The 20332-nt window shown below is 51.0% G+C and overlaps 1 protein-coding gene across 5 annotated transcripts in view; it reads right to left on the bottom strand.

Moving 5' to 3' along the window:
- Positions 1-10098, bottom strand: part of AGPAT3 (1-acylglycerol-3-phosphate O-acyltransferase 3) — a 98870-nt gene extending 88772 nt beyond the window's left edge. Inside the window, exons 1-2 of one of the 5 annotated variants that reach the window (XM_082459889.1) lie at positions 9941-10084; positions 5721-5781 (exon numbers count right to left, since the gene is read on the bottom strand). The gene's annotated coding sequence lies outside the window, so the exon portion shown is untranslated. Of the gene's footprint in view, positions 1-5720; positions 5782-9156; positions 9317-9940 lie in introns of all 5 variants that reach the window. The other 4 variants (XM_082459890.1, XM_082459892.1, XM_082459888.1 and 1 more) reach the window with 4 other exon arrangements.
- Between the last annotated feature and the right edge of the window lie 10234 nt (positions 10099-20332).

Here is a 20332-nt window from a genome sequence, read left to right as displayed (position 1 = left end):
AAGAATGACTGAAATTTTTCCAGAATTACTGAGAGACACAAAACTTTATCCTCAGGAAGCACACTGACTCCAAAGCAGGAAAATAAGAAGAAATCCACTCCGGAGATGCCACCATGAAATTGAAGAATACTGGATGTAAAAGGGACCACAAACACAGCAGAGAGGAAACGTTACTGATGCAGGAAGGACAGTGGAACTGACAGCGGGTCCCTGAGCCAGGAGGTGACAGGGTGTAATCCACGTCTCAGAGAATGCCAGTCAGTGCCACACAGACCATGTCCTCTGCCCACAGGCTTCTGAGGTGAAGTCAATAGTAAATATATAACCTAAAATCCCAGTGCATTTAGAAAATAAAAGTACCTCTGTATCACTCATGGGTCATAGAAGAATAATAAAGGATTTTTAAATGCTCAAAAACTCAAATACTGAGCAACGACAGTACTGCACGCCAAAATATACAGGACATAAGACAGCAGAACCAGGAAGGAAGGTTATAGCCTTAAATGCTTACGATAGAAATAAAGTCTGAAAATTAAGAAACTATGCTTAGAAAAAATAAAAAAGAAGTTAAGCTTTCAACTCAATAATCTGTAAAGGGAACACCAGGAAAGAAAAAAAAAAACAAAACCCAGGGAGCGTAGAAAGATACGATTACAACGAAAGGATAAATTAATGACATGGGAACCAAAGATGTGTTGGACAAGATCTATAAAACTGGAAGTCGGCTCTTTGCGAATGGCAATGAAACAGAGAAGCCTCTGCTAAGATGAATCAAGAAAAAAGAAAAGCAAAAACATTTTAGGAATGAAAGGGGGAGCTTAATGTCAGATACAGTAGAGATTTAAAAATTAAGAAAATATTACCAAGAAACTGACAACGTAACTGACATGGATACTGGGGTACACAGGTCTAAGATGACCCCCATGGTTCACACCCTTGTGTAACCCGCACCCTTGAGGGTGGGCTGGACCTAGTGACTGGCTTCCAACAAAAAGTGGACAAGAGAAGGAGTGGAAGCTGGCGTCCGAGATGTGGTTTACAACACTGAGACTGCGTCTAGCTGGTGCTCTCTCTCCCTCCCTCTCCCCCTCTCACTCTCACTCTGACGGACAAGTTGCCAGGTTGGGGAGCCCTCAGAACGACTGGCAAGGACCTGAATCCTGACAGAAACATGGATGAACTTGAAGAGGGATCCTTACCCCGCGGCGCCTTCAGATAAGACTGCAGCCCCAGGCGGCACCTTGCTCACCGCCTGTGAGGGACCCCGGGCCTGAGGGCCCAGGCAAGCTGAGCCTGGGTTCCTGGACCACAGAAGCGGTGAGATGGTAAGTGCTGTTGGCAGCCAGGAGGTGTTGGGGCCACTTGTTATATAGCAACAGACAACTAACGCAGATCACGCCCTAGAAAACAATACCAAATCTTATTCTTAAAAGGCTGGAAAAGCTGAACAGATCTGTACTATTAAAGTAATCGACCAGGATGTAAAAATCCGTCTGCACGAAAGCCAGGCCCAGACCAAGAAATTATGTAAGAAACGCATAACCTCAGTCTCACATGAGCTCTTTTATGCCACAGAAAAGGAGGCAACACTGGCTGCTCATATGGTGAGACCAGTATCAGCACCAAACCCAGACCAGACGGGCACAGTACAATAAAGGACAATTACAAGTCATGTGCACTTCTGAACAAAGGTGCAACAAATCCCAAATAAAACATCAACAAACCAAACGTGGTCACGCAGTACGAAATAATATATCATGGCCGAGATGGGACATTGCCAGAAAAGCAAGAAAATCTACTCATGTACTTCACCAAATCAGCCTCTCAAAGGAGGAAATCTTATACAATCAGCTTAATACATGCAGAAAAAGTCTTTGATAAAACATTTTCAATCAAATATTTGTATAAACAAGACAACTTTCTTAACCGGAAAGGGGGCATCTAAAGAAAAATAAGCATTCTCTCTCTTTTTTTTTTATAATTTCATTATTGTAAACAGGTAACATAGTCCAAGGAGATACGTAACACACTGTGGCCCCTCCCCGCCGCACCCTCCCACCCCTTATGTGAATGAAGCCTTGAGTCTCCTCCCAGTACATCGTCACTTCCATACAAGAAATTTGAAAAGGCGTTCTTACCGCCCCCCATGCCTTACGCTTAGCCCTAACCCCGGCCTCTCCCCCAGCAGTGTCCCCGGGGCCGTTAGTAAGCAGTGCTGCTGGGGACACCTTGCCCATACTGGGGGCGCCCAGACGTCCCGGGGACCACGTGCCAGGTGCACCAAGAGGTGAAAGCCCCCTGTGCAGACACGGCCCACCAGTCTACACCCACACCTGCACTCCGTTGACTCACGTCTGTGCCCACACCTGGCCCAGGCACTCTCTCTACGTTCTGACTCCCCCGGTGCGGTAGGCCGGCATCTCACTGTGCTTTTATTTTTGCGTCTCCCTGATGACCCATGAAGGTAAGTCTTGAATCTCTTCTCCTCTTATTTCCTTCCATCTGTTTGCTCCTTTGTTCCCAGGAGGAGCCATAGGGAGATTCTGAACTAAGCGGCCTCCGTGTTTGTACCAACACCACACGGGAAAACTGAGCAGCATTTCCTGAAAATCAGGAATAGGACAAAAACGCCCCATCACACTGCCATTCAATACGGTCCTGACGGCCCTGGCCCAGGCAGTAAAACAGGATGGAAAAATATTAAAGGGATAAGGAAGAAACGAAGCCATCACCATTCCCTGTCTATGCAGAAAATCCCTGAAATGTACAGGTAAATTATAAGAAATAGAGATTGGCAAGGTGACTGGATATAAAATCGATATCCAAAATCAACTGCATTTCTGTTCAACACCAACAAGAGTTAGAAATTTTTTTAAATAAAAAAATAAAATTTAAAAATACCACTTATGAAAGTAACAAAAATAATAAGGACACCTGGAAATAAATTTAACCACAGAGTCTAAGAGCGTATACTTATAGTATATACAGGGCCTTATTAAAAGCCATTTGAGAAGATCTACATCAGTTGAGACACACCACGTTTACAGCAGGAAGTCTTAATACCATAAAATAGAAATTCCCCTCAACTGATCTATGGAATTGGTGCAATTTCTATCTAAATCCTGACAAAGGTTTTCATGAAACCTGACAAGCTGATTTTAACACAGATAAACACAGAGCAAGAATAGCCAGGCGCTCTAGAGAACCCAGGGGGCAGCGGGGCGGTAGCGGGGAGAATGTCCAGACAGCAACGGGGGCAGGTGCCACTCACACAGACACACGGACCGGCGGGACAGACAAGCCAACCGAGGGGACTGGACACACGGCCTCAGTGGCACAACAGGTCAGCAGGGAAAGAGGACCGAGCGGCTGAGGCTGGTGTCAGGACAACTGTTCTCCACATGGGGACAGAGCTCCCTACTCGTCACCACAGAGTCCACTCCCGAGGGACTAAGGGCTTCAGCGTGGAAAGCAAACGTTACAACTTCTACGAGAAAACACAGGAGAACACACGAGTGACCCCAGGGCTGGGAAGGACTTCTCAGCAACACTCGAAAGGCCACAAAAGAAAAGATGGATAAACTCTACATTAAATTAAGAATTTCTATTCATCAAAATAAAAAGACAAGACACGGCTAGGAAAGGTGCCTGATGAACACATTACACCAAAGGACCACTATCTTGAATACATAAAGAAACATATCCTATAGAACTATATGTAAGGAATACGTAAGAAAAAGTTATCACCTAACAGGAAAGTGGGTGAAGGAATTCACAGGGGAGGAAACACGCCTACCAGTAAATATAGGGAGAGTATCAACTCCATCTACCAGGAAACACAAATCAAGGCCACAATCAGACAGTAACATTTTGCATCCAATCTATTTGCAAAAATTAATGACAATACCACGTGCTATGGAGTTTGTGGGTCCACTTACACCCTTAGTCTGAGTCTTTCCCATCTCTGGGAAACAGCCCAGTGTAAATATCACTGTGTAAATTTTAACCTGCCTGGACTTCCCCGCCCAGTGGTCCCATTCTACACGTGTAACGAGAGGCGTGGACACAGAACATGCCATCGAAACAGAGCAAGATGAGGAGTGCCTTCTGGTAAAAGTCCCGATGCATTTTGTCAACATTACTTCATCTTTACATGGACCTCAGGAGGGCCTCCTGCACGCACTTGGAGACATATGGAGTTCCTCTGTTCCCAGACTGACACCCCTCTGGGTATCATCTTCTCTTTTCCTCTACCCAGTATCACGTAACCCCATCCTGTTTCCAGCAGCCATGGCTGAGATAAGAAAGACAATTCTTTTGGTTTTCATCCGTACATAAAGTCTTGGGTTTCTGTTATTCTTGTTTTGCTTCTCTTGCATGCATTTTGAAAGTGCCCATTTAGTCCTCATTTAATTGGCTCACTTACTTTATTTTGAAAATTAAACAAATATTGTAGACCAGAGGTTGTAAAAATAGTGGCCCAGAGGCTAAATTCAGGCAGGAACATTTTTTCGTTTGCCTGCAGCTTGTTAAAAATAAATAATTGCATAGAAAGATCTAGATTTTTGTCTTGTCTCAGCAGACCAAAGAGCTAGTGACTTTGGTCCCGTACCTGCCTGGCATGTCTGCTAGGGGTCCGTGGCTGGGGGTCAGAGGGGTCAGAGGCTGGGGGTCAGGCAAGGCACATCCGAGAGAACAGACGTACAGTCATCACTCATCGGCATGGCCACCCCTGCCTGGCACTTGTTAGATGTGTGTCTACAGCTTTCACATATAGCTTTGTTTACCAAAGTAGAAACATTTATACCCAATAACTCATTAAAATTTAAAGAAGTGCCAGGTACAAAGCAGTTGGGACACCAGGAAAACACCCTGTTGTCTTGGAGCTAGAACTGGACCGCAGGCCACCAAAGCATTTTCTAACAAACGTTCTAGAACTGAAGTTACAGTAGGTAGTGCCTCGATTTAGGAAGCTGAAAATAGCTGCCGTGCGCTAACACGCGTGTGCTCTGACCTCTGCCCCCCGTCTAGAAGCACTCTGCTTCCTTTCATCGCTGGACACTCACTTTTGTGTACCAGCTCACCACTAGTTATAGCAAAGGAGCCCAAATAACAGCTCAAGGGGACCTGCCAGACTGCAGGGCTTTTCCTGAAACTAAACCAAAACGCTGCCGGGGGCCAAGGGACTATTCACGGTTTGGGATTATTTTTACTGTTGCGCTTATTTATTTCTACTTTTGTGGATTCCAAGTCACTAAACTTTGTCTCTGAGGCTGTCAGGGCGCTTTGACACTCCGACTCCCCTCAAGAGAGAAGCTGCTGCCGGGGGTTGGGGGGTGCCTGCGTCATCCTCACGCAGAACCCAAACAGGTGACGGCTTCATCTAACAATCTGACTTGTCTTATTTTGGCAAAAATCACTCCTAGCAAGCTATATTTTGGAAGGTATACCAGTTGATTAATTTCTCTCTGAACATAAGGATGATGTGTATCTTCATTCATTCATTCAATCAATCACTCCAATTAGCCTGGGATGATGGTCTAATTAGAAATCAATGTATGAAAAGCATAACCCAATCATCAGCACATTCTTTATGTTAAGAGTCAATAGGCAGCTCTTCACTTTACTGCTACAGAGCGGAAAATGAAAAGCTGAGCACAGATGAATCTGCATAAATGGAATTTCTTTCTTCCCCAGGCAACATCATTTCTAGCGTGTACCTGTTTCTCTCGTCTTCAGTGGGGGTTTCTGGGCCCCAGTCCACCAAGTCTCGCCTGCCTCCTACAAGCGAAAAGGTTTTTTTAAATGAATACTTCTGTGAAGCCAGTCACTGAGTTTCTGCTTCAAAAATGCAGATTTTCATAGACTGAGTTTTCTGAGCACCGCGTTGGTTTGGATTCAATGAGACCTTGTTGGAAATCTAGAGGCATCACTTGCCAGCCGAGGGACTGCGGCCAAGCTCTCCCACCCAGTTCCTCCAACTGTGTAATGGGGCAATACCCTGTCCTCACAGAAACAACATAATGAGCCCATAAGACGCCTCATGGAGATGCAATAATTGGAGCTGTTGTCATCAGACTAGACGCAAAGCAGGGACACACTGAACGTCAGCATACACTTATAAAGTTTTCAGGTCAGCAAACCGAGTGATGAAGAGAAAAAGAGCCCCCGCTGCTGGAGCTCTGGAATTCAGTCCCCCACCCCACGCCCGCCCCCTGGGATGCAGCCAGCGGGGCTCACAGGCCCCGTGAGAGCAGATCAGGTAAAGGTGTTCCTCGCTGCAGTTTCTCACTGCTGCTCACGGTAGAACTCACTACCATCCTTCTTATCGCTGCCTTCATTCCCCACCCACTTTCAGAGGGAACTGAGAAGAGCCACATCAATGATGCATGGCCTCCTGGGGCCACCTGAGGACAGGCCTCTCAGCTGCTGGCAGGCGGCCCCCACCAGGAGCGCCCAGCTTCAGCTTCAGTTTGTCGTCCTGCGCGATGCAAAGCATTCCTGCCTGGAAGACGACTTCTGCCTGTCACATACTGAAGGATACAGTTTCTTTCAACACTAGTATTTAAAATGTATCCTATCTGTGACCTTCTGGCTGCACTTGCGGAAAGACATAGCGAATTAAAGCACAGCGTCCAGGGCCAAAGGCTGCAGCCCTGCAGCGGGAACTTGGGCCAACTTTCCCCGGGCATCTGCTCCTCCACCTCCAAAGAGAAACACAGATGCCGCCCCCGTGTTTCGGTTTCTAGCACTTCGCTCCACAAAGATGATCAGGACATGGTGAATTCTTCTAAATAACTAAATGAGAGACTGTCCCAGGCTGAACCACTCATGTGTTTGCCTAAGATCCAGCATTTTGAAATTAGTAATTTAGGATTAGTTTAAGATTATTACGAAGTGGTTTTAGAAACAACAGATTAAGTCAGAGTCATTTCGCTTTACAATGTGAAACAACTCATTTAAAACCTCAAGCATTCCTTGGTCAACCAAAAGTAAAATCCATGAAATTTCCAAGCAATTGTTTTACAAAATTCAGTCCAATCTGACTGTAACATACATTTCTCAATGAGAAGACTGAGTAACTAAAGATCTTATGTCATATAGTCAAATCATTAAGAAAGGAACAGACAAATGTAGCCAATTGCATCCAATGCTTTGCTCTATAAATATCAATCCGCCACAACTTGTAACAGTAAAATATTAGAGTTTCTGATGAGGCCCAAGAGAGGGAAGAAAAAGATGGAAGCAGAAGCCACTGCTTTTGCCCCAGGTGGACTTTGATGGGGTCAGGGGCTAACTGCTAACAGCGAGGGGCCACCACTGATCTCCACTGAAGCCCCCTCTCCTGTCTCCCACGCTAGGTCAGGCTGAAAGCCAGGGAAAGATGTGTGTTTTGGGGGTCCAATGCGATTGGACACGTTGACCACACCCTCCCCTCCACCCCACCCCGGAAAACCCAGTAAATTGGCTCTTCTCAAACACAATTTCTGTTTCTCATTTTCCTTGTTTCTATTGATTTCAACATTTCCCTCCTACCTCTGATTTGACCAGAGATAAAAGAGTTTCCAGACTTTTAGCAGACAGATGGGGCTGAGCAGGTGGGAGTCCATGGAACTTAGTTTAAATTCTGGCCAAGCCGATTTGCGACCCAACCTTCAGGGGGTAACCAAACCTCTGGGTTTTCTCAGACCACTCTTTTCCAAGGTGGAAGTGCCATCAGAGGTGTCACATGTAAATAAAGGGCTAACCCTGTGTATCAGGACCCACGCTAGTTAACGTGGGACGCTGGAGTAAAAATGGACAGACCAGATCACTTCGGTGGATGCACTTTTTCTGACTTCCAAAATAAACAACTGCTTTCAGTTTGCTTCCCTGGCCCTGGCACCTAGACGTGAGACAGGCACACGGGACATGAGCCTGCCGGCCAGGGCGTAGCACCATCCTCCCGGGAGGCAGCTTCTAGAGTCCACACCCTGGCAATGCAAGTGTCCCTCCTGCACCTCCCTTCACCTCCTGCGACAGGGACTTTAACCCTGCCCCCGCACGTTCTCCAGGCTACTGCTCAGCCTCAGCCCTCTTGGCAGACATGCCCCCGCAGGCCCCACGCAGGTGGGGTGAGCAGCATGCCCCGGCCAACACAGCCGGTCTGCGTGCCCGTGAAGTGTGCTTCAGGACATCAAGGCCTGCCCCTTCCGAGGCCAAGACGAGGGCCTGTGCATGCTGAACCTCAGCCACGTGTGTGGGCATTCTGAATGTCAATCACGTGTGTGTGTGAATGTCAATCACACGTAGCACCTTTTTTTAAACAATGTAATCACGAAGATTCCCTCAGAGTGGCTGAGAAAGGGGTACAGAAGTGAGTTGTAACAGGCCAACTCTGCAACTTTGAGGGAAAGGAGGGTGGAGTCAGGGTGATCCAGAAAAGGGGGAGGGAAAGCAGTAAGGAAATGATCAAATTAGAGAGTGTTCAGAATCTCACTGAGATCCCTTACGAAGCTTTTAAACGGAGAAAACGTTGATTAGCAGTCCCTAAATGAGTACAGTCAGCCTGCAGAGCTGTAATTTAGAACACGTAGGGGATCCCCCCCAGCTTAGTCCAACATCACTGGGCCCCTCAGCACACAGCCATCGCCAGGCCACCACACACCACTAGGGGTTTGGGATCTCTGGGTGGTTTCCACCCTTAATATGGCGGGCAATTCTCATTCCAGTCTATCTCAAGGCCAACGGCCCACCTCATTTTTCCTTCTCATAAGGTCATATTTCCTATGAAAAGGAACCTAACTGCTCTAGTATTCTCTTAGAGGAGACTGTATATAGTGTGCTTTAAAAAAAAGTCTGGGGGGGGAGGTTCCCTGGTGGCACAGTGGTTAAGAATCCGCCTGCCAATGCAGGGGACATGGGTTCGAGCCCTGGTCCGGGAAGATCCCACATGCCACGGAGCAACTAAGCCTGCGCGCCACAACTACTGAGCCTGCACTCTAGAGCCCGTGAGCCACAACTACTGAGCCCGCATGCCACAACTACTGAAGCCCGCACCTACAGCCAGTGCTCTGCAACAAGAGAAGCCACCACAGTGAGAAGGCCGTGCACCGCAACGAAGACCCAACACAGCCAAAAAAAAAAAAAAAAAGTTGGAAGAAAGAAAGAGAGAACCTGCACAATATTTTCAAGGTAGCTTCAACTGCTAGATCATCCTCCCTTCCTGAGACCCTCGGGCAGGATCAACCGACCTGGGTGCTCTGGGCAGCCCTGGGGGTGGCGGTGGTTTTCCTCTCAAATGCCTCTTGGGTTACTGACCGACCCCATCACCTGACTGGAACCGTGGAAATTCACAGTCGGCCTTTGGTCCAAGCGCCAAAGTCAAATCTGAACACTCAGCACCCACCACTGCTGCGCATTCCCACCTGCAGCCCTCCCTCCTGGCCAAGCAAAAAGTGAAACTAACCCCTGGCCGCAGAGCGCAGGGTCGGGGGAGCGCTCGGGGCCCAGGTCCCCAGCGCCCAGAAACCGGGGGGGTGGGGGGGCACGTCGCATCCGCGGGGAGCAGAGGGTCCCGAGAAACCCCGCGGGGAGAGGGGCGGGGGTGTCGTGCCCTCGCCCAGCCGGGTCGCCCGCCCCTCCTGGGGTGCCCCGGCCCTGGCCGCGCGCCAGCCCGGACCGGCGCGCCCGGCTGCAGCGCCCCAGGCGGGCCTGCGGGGACGGGGAGGGGAACGGGGCCTGGGCCCGGCCGGACGAGGCCCCGGGGAAGCCGGGAGGGGACCCGGGGCCCGCGGGCCCCAGTCCCGGTCCTCCCGCAGGCCCCGCACCGGGCGGAGCGCAGCCGGCCCACTGCGGCGCGGGGCCCGGGTCGGGGGCGACCTGGGGCGGCGGTGGAGGGAGCCCCGACCTCGGGCGGCGGGCCGGGCGGGGGGCCGACCTCGGGGGCCGCGCCGCTCACCTGCAGCCGCCGCCACCTGCTCGTCGCGCGCTCGGCCCCGGCGTCGCCTCCGGGCCGCTCCGGCCGCTGCGCTCCGGCCCTGGGCGCGCCCGGCCCTGCGTCGGGCCTCAGCGAGTGCGGCGCCCGCCGCCCCCGGCCCCCATCCCGCCCCGCCCGGCCCGCCGCCCTCCGCCCTCGGCCGCGCCGCCCCGCCACTTCCTGTGCGCGGCGATCCCACAGTTCCGCCGGCGCGCGGGGCGGCGGGGACACGCGGGGAGGGGACACGGGACGTGCGGGGGGGACACAGCGGGGAGACATGCCGGGGACGCGGGAGTACAGGGGAACAGCGGGGAGGGAATACGGGTGGGGGGGGGGACACAAGGGGGGATAAGCCAAGGGGACAGGGAGGTACAGGGGGACAGCGGGGGGAACACGGGACACGGGGAGAGACAGGGGGACACCGGGGTGGGCGGCCTGGCGGGGCGCCGGCTGGGAAGGGACGGACCCGTGTCCAGTAACGGACGCGGCTGGAGTACCCGGAGGGCTTGGGGCCGGCGGGAGCACTTGGGGTGCGGGACAGCGAGGTCGGTGGAGGGCCGGATTGGGGGTGGAGGGAGGGGATCCATCGGGGGCACAGACCGCCTGGAGGCTGGACCCAGGGCCAGGGCAACTGCATGGTGGGCCGGCACACGTGGCGGTGGAGGCGGGGAGGGGGGTGGGGGGGGGTGGGGAGGCAGCACCACGGACAGTGCGGACCGCCTGGACTGCCCCCATCTCCCCAGGGGCCCCGCTGCACGCACTGAGGGTGTTTCCAGGCATGAGACTCCCCCCAGGCCACGGTTAACGCCGTGGGGCGGGGAGGGGGGTCGCGGGGGTCGCGGTGGGGAACGTCCTGGGAGCCGCTTGTCCGCGCGAGGTCGTGTTTCAGACCTAAGTAAAGCGCCCTTTGACGTCTTTACAGTTGGCCCTCGGCTGGCAACGTTGTATCCGGCTGGCAACGTTGTATCCGTATTTGACCCTGGAGGAAGCCTCCCCGAATTGGGGTGGGGGGAGGCGGTCGCCCTGAACCGGCCTCGCTAGCCCCACCCGTCGCCTGCGGTCCCTGACGCTGTCCTCTCCTGGAAGAAGGGCTGCCTGCGTCCCCTGCCAGGCACCGGGCCTGAGGGAGCGTCCAGGCAGGGCTGTCCGGCGCTGGGCTGTACACAAGGGTGGAGGGTCACCTCCAGTCTGCTCTCCCTACTTCGTACCTCCGTGTGGCCTGCCCCCTGCTCGGGTCCTCAGGTCCAAGGAGGACCTCCTGAGCTTGGAGGAGCTTCCTGCGAAAACTATTTACAATACCAGGTGCTGCTGCTGTCTGCTGTGCCTTTTTTTAAGCCACCTCAAATTATTTCAGAAAACACCGCGACTAAAATAAACATACCTGCACCTGTTCTACTCACAATCCCCTTATCCTTGAAAAAGAAAGTATGGTTGGCAATGTTCATGTAAATTTAATATTGTAAAGCCTTGGGCCCGGCACTGCTACTTCAGTCATGAATCCTATAGATAAATCCCCACAGGCATTTGCAGATGTGTATACAGGAGGTTCTGACACAGCATATATTTACGGGAAAAAACAAAAACAAAACAAAACAAAACCCTGAAACAACCAACAAGACAGCTTGTTAAATAAACTCTGGAATATTCATTTAATAACTTTTTATTTTAAACCATTAAAAATTGTAGTAATTCTATACATGCTGATAGTACATAATCTCTAAGATTCAGTTAAAATAAAAAATAAAGAGAAGATGCAGAGCAATGGGTATCCAATGATCCCTTTTCTGTATCAAAAAGCAATATACGCATATACACATCCAGAAAACTTCTGGAAGGATAAACATGAGACTGTCATTGGCTGGGCTGGGGTGAGGAAACTTTATTGTATGCTAAGTGGTAAAGTTTAAATGCATCATACCCACACATTTTATAATTACTTTTTTTAAAAAACTAATTAAAATGCACCTCATCATTTAGGCATTCGATGGCCCCTTAATAGTTACTTTGAGCTTTGAGATCAGCTCAGAAGACCGTGTTTGTCTCAACAGCATAAATTGTCAGCAATCTAACCTATATTCATTGTGAATCTATGATCACTCAGACCTCAGCTGAGCAGGAATTTGCCTCTGGAAAATCTCCCCTGAACATATGAACAGAGTAAACATATGAAGGGAACTTGGAAGTCAGCCAAGCAGCCCTTAGCTCCTGACCAGGCCCTGTGCAGTGCACGTGCTCATGTTGACAGGACATGTGGTCATCGCTAAGATTTACTGAAAGCTATTATTTCACCTACTTATCAAAACAAGGCCGTGAGGTAGAGACTATTAGCATCCCATTTTACATTTGTGGAAACTGAGGCCCAGCAAAGCTCCACATCTTTTCCACCGGTATACGGCTGGCGGCAGAGCCAGCAGCCTGGCCCCAGGCCCTGACTTGGCCACAAGGATGGAGCTTCTCACGACCCCAGTAAGGATGCTGTCTTGCTAAGAGAGAAACTCTGGCCCCTAGCCTGCTGAATTAAAATGGGGAAAGGAAAAGTCTCACCTAGAATATTATTTGGCACAGGTATGTAGACAGAGGGCATTTCTGCCGTGAATGAGCCAAGGAAAAGTAGGATCTGAGTACCAAAATTAGGTGTGAGCTAAGCCCTGGGAGAGGGACTTCTCTGTTCATTATCTGTTCTAATTCTCAGAACGAACTTGCTGGCATCCCATTTCACAGATAAGTAGACCAGAGACTGAGAGGTGATCCCAAATCAAATGGCAGACTGCTGCCCACCCCAAGCCCAGAAGGAGTCTTTCCAGTTCTGAAACACTCTCATTGGGAACTTTCCTGTCAAGACCAGCTCAGGTGCCTGGAGCAAAGGTGAGGGGTCCAGGTGGGTCTGGGGAGGGACTAGCCTGGCTGGCAGAGGGCTCCTGGAGCAGCTGGGCATCCTACTGGGGAACTGAGAGCTGAGGCTTGGAGCCAGCCTTGGACTGTGACCTTGGACAAGGACATTGCCCATTGGAGTCTTAGTTTCCTTTTCTGTAAAATGAGGAGATTCCCACCAGGACTTCCGTGATCCCAAGAGTGTGCCAGGAGAGCCACAGGCCCTGGGGCTAATTCAGGCATTTTTAAAAGTCTAAGACAAAACTTTATATTTACCCAAGCTGCAAAAATTAACCAGCACCAAAGATAATAACTTTGCTGGAAATGTATTAACTCCAGCACATTAATACTAATCTGAAATGGGTAGATGGTACAGGTTTTTAATACATAATAGGAAAACGTTGATAAATGCAAAGTTTTCAGGAGACAAATTATTTTACATAAATAAATTGTGTGTGTGTATATATATATAATTTTTTATTTTTACTTATTTATTTTTGGCTGCGTTGGGTCTTGTTGCTGAGCGCGGGCTTTCTTTAGTCGCGGGGAGAGGGGGCTGCTCTTCCTTGCGGCTCGGGGGCTTCTCATTGCAGTGGCTTCTCTTGTTGCAGAGCATGGGCTCTAGGTGCACGGGCTTCAGTAGTTGTGGCACGCAGGCTCAGTAGTTGTGGCTCGCTGGCTCAGTTGTTCCACGGCATGTGGGATCTTCCCAGCCCAGGGATCGAACCCGTGTTCCCTGCATTGGCAGGCGGATTCTTAACCACTGCGCCACCAGGGAAGTCCCTAAAATTTTAAACATAGGCTTCTTCAAGGGCAAAACTTACACGAGGGTTTTTCTCAGCAGAGAGACTAGAAGCCCCAGGACACACCAAGCCCCACCCTCCAGGTGACTGTTGAGAAACTGAGTTGGGCCTAGAGGTGCGGAGTCAGACAAGAGTGTCGACACCCATCAGACATCCGAGTGTCAGTGGAGAATATAATGCAGAGGGGGCTCCGGGGAGATGCCTGGCCTGACCAGCCTGCAGGTCAAAGTCAAGGTCACAAGAGCGGTGAAGCCAGGGCCCGGCCCAGGAGAGATCTCCGGGAAACGTCCAGCACACAGGGAAGCTGTGCGTGCAGGGGTGAAGCCCTGGGTTCCAGTCCGGCTGCACCTTGTACTAGCCGCTCGGCCAAGTGGGGGTGACAGTGGCTGCTGTGTGGGGTCATCCTGTCCTGGGGACCGAGGCCCTGTAACCTGAGCGCAGGGCCTGCTGAGCTGTGAGCTGTGGATTGTCATCTGTACCCTTGTAGAGCCCCATGGGAGAATCAGGGCGCCAGAGGAAGGGCAGCTGGGCCAGAGGGCAGGCCAAGGGGCAGAGACAGGAGGACCAGATCGGGGCTCCCCAGGCCCCGACCAGTCAGAGTCTGGGGCACTGGGGCATGTCTGCCTGTGGCCCGATGCCCCTACCAGGCAATCTTTGCTCCGAACCTCAGTCAGCTGCATGGAGGTCTGAGGCTTCCCCCGCCCAGTCCTGCCCCCCTTTATCTTTCACAGGTGTTACAGTGGCCCCACCCAAGCCCCTTGCACCCTAACCCCGCTCTGTGTTCTGCCTGGAGACCCCACTTGACCCAGAGACCTTGCCCCCCACACCTTGCTCCCCACACTTTGCTTAGAAGTGCTACTTGACCAGGGCACCCCTGATATGCACTCAACTCTGCAGACTGACTGCTGGGGTATGGGGAAGCCATCCTGGCTTATACAGGACTTGGCCTGTACTTTATGTGAACTAGAGCACCTGTCTTATGGCCTGGCAAACATGAATTACCTCTGCTCTAACCATTAAAGAAAACAATGCATTATCCAGAAATAAGAATGTCCACAGGGATGAATGCTGGTCCTCTTTCAAAGATAAGTTTCCCTCCCAGATGCCAAGGCCATACTGACTTGCTGTGTATGTGCTAATCTGTCTCTTCTGAAACCTTGAAGGAATATACCCCTGTCATGTTTGTTCTCCATTCTGGCAAAAACAATATAAAACTGCTGAAGACCATGCTTTCTTCCTCGGTGGAGACTACACTCCCGGGCTAGAGTCCTTGGCTTGAATAAAACTCTCTTCCGTTCTTTTTTGTTGTTGTTGTTAAGAATTTTTTAATATATATATAATATATTTTTTTTTGATGTGGACGATTTTTAAAGTCTTTATTGAATTTGTTACAATATTGCTTCTGTTTTATGTTTTGGATTTTTTTTTTTTTTGGCCGCAAGGCATGTAGGATCTTAGTTCCCTGACCAGGGATCAAACCTGCTCCCCATGCTTTGGAAGGCGGAGTCTTAACCACTGGACTGCTAGGGAAGCCCCTAGATTGTTTATTGATTGTGTTCGAGACCAAGACAAAGGTGGCGTCATGTGCACACACACGTTCTTCTGACCGGAGGCCGTGGGTCTCCAAATCTGTACAGTCGGCGGGGGAGCTCCTTGTGAAGGTGGGAGCTGCCTCCCTGGGCAGACTAGTCCACAGGATGGGCGGGCAGGACCTCTCAAAGGAAGGTCTCCCTCCGCCCCACGCTCCCTCCTACCTAGACACACACACTCAAGCAAAAACTTTCATTTTTTCCTTTGCACCAAATTGTTTTTCGAATTGTTCTCTGGGGTTAAGAAAAAAAAAAGTGCACGCTGTTTCTAAAAACTCACCTGTTCAGATTTGGTGTTTCTAACACATGTAGGAAAACTAACTCATCTCACAGGCCCAACATGCCACCTAATTCCTGAGAAGTAGGAGAAGGAACCACTCGAGTGCTGTTTTTAGTGGGTTCAAGGACATAGTTCCAGAAAAAGTCATCCACTGTGTTAGTATAAGAGGAGGTGAACCTCGATGGGTGTGGGGAGGTGGGGAGAGGCTAAGGAATGCCTTAAGCTTAGAGATTTAGGCATAGATACAAGATCAGGACATGATTTTACTGGGAACACAACATTCTAAAAACCCAAATATTCAGAATAAAAGAAGAAGAGTTGTTTCTGGAAATAAAAAGAGAGGTGTGGATAAGTGCCCTCAGCCACTGGGAAGGAGCTGGTTTACACAGCACCCTGGGCATTGAAGACAAGGTCTGGGTCACTTCCTGGAACCGCCCTTCTGTGTCAGGTCCCTCTGGCTAAGCTGCTAACGTCATTGGTTACGACATCACATCAGAAAATAAGCCCGACCTTCAGCGTCAGGATGGGCTGTAGCCTGGGAACCGGGTAGATGCAAAATGAGTCAGTTTATGTTCTTTTTCCTCAGGGCTGGTAGGCTTCGAAGGGGGCGGCTGAGTCCTCCGGTGCCAACTGCCCCTAAAATGGAATGACTTCTGTCAGAGCTGGTGGAGAGGGGCGTGGTGGTCCCGGAAGGACACTTGAGCCTGTGTCACAGGGACGGTTCAGCGGGGGGACAGGGGCGGCTCCTGCCAGCATCTGTGCCCTGTCTGTGTGAGCAGATGCAAACCTGCTTGCATGCTGGGGGGGCTCTGCAGCGAGGCCTTCCCGGGAGACCTCTGGACGGGGGTCCGCAGGGATGGGCATTCTCTTCACTTCACATCTTCTCTGAGTTTGTTAGGGCTGCAGTGACAAAGCACCACAGCCTCGGTGGCTCAAACGACAGATATTTGTTGTCTCACGATTCCATAAACTGGAGGCCCAAGATCAAGGTATCAGCAGGCCTGTTCCTCCCGAGGCGTCTCTCCTGGGATGTAGACTGCCGTCTTCTCCCTGTGTCCCCACATGGCCATCCCTCTGTGTGTGTCTGTGTCATCTCCTCTTCTCATAAGGACACCTGTCATATTGGATTAGGGCCACCCCTGTGACCTCATTTTACCTTAATCACCTCTTTAAAGGCCCCATACAGTCACATTCAACACATGTTGACTACACAACTTCAGTGTATGAATCTGGGGGGACATAGCCCCCCAGACACTCAGCCCATAACATGAGTGTTCTCTCTCTTTATTTTTACTTTTTGCAGTACACATGTATTACTTATGTAACGCTGAAACGTATTTTAAAGTAACCTACGTCTTATAAATACAAAGATGCCAGGGGAAGGTGAGCTGTACCCGGAGCTGCCGTTGTGAAAACAGAAGTGGGCTCACGTGGAGAAACGAAGATGCTAATTGGCCGGCTAAGTTCGCGCCTCTGCTCCATCACTGCCTTCCCTGCCGTCCACCGCAGCCAGACTCAGCTGGGACCGCCACCCTTTGGGGAACAGAATCTAAAGGGAATTTGGAATCCGGTAGGAAAGAGAAGATGGGAACACAAGTAATGACGATTTGAGTCCCAGGGCATTCCTCTGACACTGTCCAGGGATCACCTTCGACAGAAAGAATCCCAGCCCCTGCCGACCCAGCGCGTCGGAATCGGGGCCAAGAGTAATCAGAGCCGTGTAGTAATAATAACAACGATGCTGATGCTGATGGCAGCACTATTCTTCGTGTTTTCACTTCGTCCCCCAACATCACTGTGAGGCAGGGGCTGTTGTTGTTCCCTGTTTTCACGTGAGGAAACTGAGGCACAGAGAGGCTAAGTAATTTGTGTGAGGTCACACAGCCAGAAGTGTTGAAGCCGAGTCCCTTGGCTGGAGATCTTGTTTGCTCAACCCGTTGTGAATAATTTCAATAAAAGTAAAAGGGACAGAACCTCTACCCTTTGATGAAAAAACTTCCCCCAGTTAGAGCTGGTCATGGAGACTTTCAGCGGAGTAATGAAGGGGTCAGGAACGGAAGCCCCCCAGCGGGCACAAATAGCAGCAGTCATGCTCAGCTCCTCAATGACCTTGAACCTGGGCTGCTCTTGAGATTTGCTTTGGCTGTGGGACTCCAGCAAAGGCAGTGCAAGATGTCTCTAAATGATGACACCGAACTAAATTTTAAAAGGGCTAAAATGATAAAATTTGTGTTATGTATATTATACCACAATTAAAAATAAATGGGGACTTCCCTGGTGGCACAGTGGTTAAGACTTTGAGCTCCCAATGCAGAAGGCCCGGGTTCGATCCCTGGTCAGGGAACTAGATTCCCACATGCATGCCACAACTAGGAGTTCACATGTCACAACTAAGGAGCAGGTGAGCCACAACTAAGGAGCCCGCCTGCCACAGCTAAGACCTGGCGCAACCAAATAAATAAATAAAATATTAAAAATAAATAATAAAATAAAATAAATGAATTTTTTTTTCGGAGAAGTGGCTTTAAAAGGACCTGCATGTGGGGCTCATTGTCCTGCTGCTTTTGGCATCCCTGTGATCCTACTGTATATGAATGGCTGGCCTCTGGGTACTGAGGCACACAGCCCGGTCACCACCGTCCCCCCAGGGGACTGCCAGCCAACCACCAGTCACAAGGCCAGTTGACTTCAGATGCTGGTGAACTCAGCCAAAACCAGCAGAAGAACCGCCCAGCTGAGCCCAGCTTAACTGCCAACCCACAGAATCATGGGCTAAACAGATGGTTATTTTAAGCCCCTAAGTTTTGTGGTGGTTTGTTACAAGGCTGTAGCTAACCAATACCCCAGCTCATCACCCTCCCTCTGCCAGCTCACACCAAGAGAGGTCTCAGCATACTCTCCTTTCAAAATCGATGGAAAGATATAACTAAAGCCTTATGTTTCCTTGTTACTTTACAGCTGTGATCAGCTGATGTATTTCAAAGTGCTGTAAGCATTTGAGCTACCTTAACGTTGATCTAAAAAGAAATGAAAACCAGTGGTGTTCATTTATCCTAATTCCACCAGGACGCTGCTTGAATCACTGCTCCAAGAATTTCAGTTTTATAGAATATAATATAGGGAACATCCGACTGGGCTAGATTTTCAGAACTTGCTAAACTAAATTACCATAACTCCTTTCCAGTTATGCATCAGTGAGAATAAGATCAGGAATCGGATGGGGTTTCTAGCTGTTGTACAGCACAGCTGGGCCCCAGACGCCCTTCCAGCCCACACGGCCCCCGCCCCGACCCGCTGCAGACAGAATCCTGCTTCCCCCCACCCGCCCCGAGCCCCCGCTCGGTGTGAGGGATGGAACACACTCTCCGTGACCATGTGCTGGCTGCCCAGCACCAAGCCAGGAACTGGGTCAAGAGGCAAACTCCACGTGCTGTCTGCCCCATGGAGGCCCAGTCCGTCTGGGGCGCGTGCACCATCCATCCATCCGAGAAGTGTGGGGAAGGGGCACAGAGGCAGTGACAGAGCAGGGCACGGAGAGGTGGACACAGTCCACAGGGCAGAGGAGGTCTCCTCTTGCTGGAAATGTGGCCTGTACCAGGGCTGCGAAGGATGGCTGGGAATGGCCGGTGGAAAGGACAGCAAACTCGGGGTCTGTGCCCACCTCTGCATCACCCCAGCCCCGGCCATCTGGCCTCCCACATACAAAGCACGCGCACACGCTGCTCTCGCAGACGGTACCAGGAACGTCCAAGGAGCCAGCCCCCGGGTGCCGTCCAAGTGGGATCCTCCTACCCCCACCGACAGTCACGACATCAGCAACAGCTGCTGTTTGCTGAGCCGCTAAGCCTGCTCCAGGTCCTGGGATCCAGGCCAGCAACCCTCCCCCGCCCCGCCCCCTCCCCCTCCCCCTCCCCCCGCCCCCCTCCCCCCCCCCACCCCGCCGGCCCGCATCGCTTCCATCCTGGGAGGGCCGTAACACTCATCCCATTTCACAGATGAGGCAAGTAAGGCTGGCAGAGGCTGACAAGCAGGCTCCTGTCCTCACAGCTAAGGACCGGGTTTGAAGAAGCTTCACGTGAAGTCAACACTGAGATAGAAAAGGACACAGAGGAAGCATTGTCCCTCTGAGTCCAACCTTTTTGACTGAGAGTTTGGGGCTGAAACCTGTAGCCTCATTTAAAAAAAATTATTGTTTATAATTTTATTAAGACGTATGTTTATATATCATACAATTTCCCCCATGTCAAGTGTACAGCTCCGTGGTTTTCAAGAAACTTCCCGAGGCGGGCAACCCTCACAGGCGAGCTGTGAAACCTTCCCATCGCTCCAATGGGACCCTTCTTGTCCATTTATTATTGATCCTGTTGGGTCCCCACAGTCACCACTGCCCCGGGCAACCTCTAATCTACTCTCCGTCAGCGTAGATTTGCCTACTCTGAATGTTTCATGTAAACTGCAGCCTACATTTGGCATCTGAAACCTCAGGCTCAGCTGCGACCAGGAGCCACTTCCCTTCCTCCCCTCTTCTTATGGCTCCTGGGGGAGCATCTGCGGGCAAAGGATGTGCCCCACCTGCCAGGCTAACCCCGGGGGAAGGGGGAAGGAAGGGGAGCCAGGGCTCTTCCCGGTGCCGCCGCCCGCTTCCCCCTCTGCCCCCCAAGGTCCTCTCAGGCTTCAGGAGCTCAGCGTGAGTGCCACGGCCCTCGCGGCCTCAGCAAGCCTCCCCTGGCAGGCAAGGGTCCACGTCTGGACCACTCGGAGCTCGACCCTGGGAGCCTGGGGTGGAGGAGGCCAGGCGCTTCTCCTGAGCGCGACCCGAGGCTGAGTTCGG

This window comes from Balaenoptera physalus (genome assembly GCF_965194825.1).
Source record: "Balaenoptera physalus genome assembly, chromosome: 4".
Taxonomy (NCBI): domain Eukaryota; kingdom Metazoa; phylum Chordata; class Mammalia; order Artiodactyla; family Balaenopteridae; genus Balaenoptera; species Balaenoptera physalus.
The sequence above is the reverse complement of the archived record's forward strand: the minus strand, read 5'-3'. Positions and strand labels throughout refer to the sequence as shown.